A 1,839-nucleotide genomic window follows, 5' to 3' on the forward strand; every position below is an offset into this window, starting at 1 on the left:
TTTTTTAATTAATAGACTTATATTTTAGGACAGATTTAGATATACAGAAACATTCAGCAGAAAGTACACAGTTCCTGTACACTCATTCTCCTCTACCTACTATTACCTCTTGCATTACTGTGGCACATTTGCTACAACTGATGAACCAATATGCATATATTATTAACTAAAGTCCATACTTTACATTAGGGTTTATTCTTTGCATTGTACAGTTCTATGGGTTTTGACAAATGCATAATGTCGTGTATTCATCATTATAGCATCATATAGAATAGTTTCACTGCCCTAATTATCCCGTGCTTCAACTATTCATTTTTCCTCTCCTTCCCATCCCTGACAATGGCTGATTTTTCTACTGTCTCCATAGTTTTGCCTTTTCTGGAATGTCATATAGTTAAAATTAGACAGTTGTAGCCTTTGAAGACTGGCTTCTTTTATGCATTTAAAGTTCCTCCATGTATTTGCGGGGCTTGATAGCTTATTTCTTTATTTCACCAAATAATATTCCACAGTATGGATGTACCATGGTTTATCCATTCACTTATTGAAAGACACCTTGATTGCTTCCAAATTTTGACAATTATGAACAAAGCTGTTATAAACATTTATGTATAGGTTTTTGTGTAGAGAGAAGTTTTCAACTCATTCAGATAAATATTTTAATAACTAGGAGTATTACTGCTGGAATGTCTGATAAGACTATATTTAGCTTTTTAAGAAAACTGCCAAACTGTTTTCCAAAGTGGCTGTATCATTTTCATTCCCACCAGCAATGAATGAGTGAGAGTTCCTATTGTTCCATAGCCTTGCCAGTATTTGGTGTGTTCAGTGTTTTGGATTTTAACTATTCTAATAGGTGTGTGTAGTGGTATCTCGCTATTGTTTAATTTGCAATGCCCTAATGACATAAGATGTTAAGCATCTTTTCATATGTTTAATATGTTATCTGCATATCTTCTTTGGTTAAGGTGTCTGTTCAGATCTTTTGCCCACTTCTTAATTTTTGAGTTTTAAGAGTTCTTTGTATATTTTGGATATAAGACCTTTATTACATACGTGTTTGCAAATATTTTCTCCAGTCTGTGGCTTGTCATTTCATTCTCTTAACAATGTCTCTGGCACAGCAGACGTTTTAATTTTAATGAAGTCTATCATGTCAATTTTTTTCTTTCATGGTGTTTTTGGTATTGCATCTAAAAATTCATTGCCAAATCCAAGGTCACCTAGAGTTTCTCCTGACTTCTATAAGTTTTCTAGTTTTGTATTTTACCTTTAGGTGTATGATCTGTTTTGAGTTAATTTTGGGGAAAGATGTAAGGTCAGTGTCTATATTTATTATTTCACATGTGGATGTCTAGTTGTTCCAACATTATTTGTTTAAAAGACTATCTTTCCTCCATTGGAATGCCTTTGTTCCTGTCAAAGATCAGTTGACCATCTTTGGGTGGATCTACTTCTGGGGTCTCTATTCTGTCCCATTGATCTATTTATCTATTCTTTTACTAATATCACACTATCTTGATTACATACAACATATATACAACAGGAAGTCAACAATAAATCAGGACACAGTTTTTGTTTCTTTTTTCTCCTCAAGATATTTTTAAACAAACATTCTGGTGCAAAAAACACAAAATAAAAATGTCAAAAAACTTGTTCAACTATAATAGGAACAGAAAGCTTATGACAGAATGGGGGGATCATAGTTTCTATTTATGGTTCATTACATAAATGGTTTAGAAAGGACTGAAAATCCTGAAAAACTACCTGAATCATAAAGAATCTATGAAATATCAAGGAAACATTTTCTAATTTGTTTCTGAAGCCTCTAAAAAAAAA

The 1,839-nt window shown here is 32.4% G+C and overlaps 1 protein-coding gene across 1 annotated transcript in view; it reads right to left on the minus strand.

The window, feature by feature from the left end:
- The window catches only part of GOSR1 (golgi SNAP receptor complex member 1), a 51,057-nt gene that overhangs the window by 17,454 nt on the left and 31,764 nt on the right, over nucleotides 1-1,839 (minus strand). The window lies entirely within an intron of this gene.

The sequence above is a fragment of the Propithecus coquereli genome, unplaced genomic scaffold (assembly GCF_000956105.1).
Source record: "Propithecus coquereli isolate 6110/MARCELLA unplaced genomic scaffold, Pcoq_1.0 Scaffold536, whole genome shotgun sequence".
NCBI lineage: Eukaryota > Metazoa > Chordata > Mammalia > Primates > Indriidae > Propithecus > Propithecus coquereli.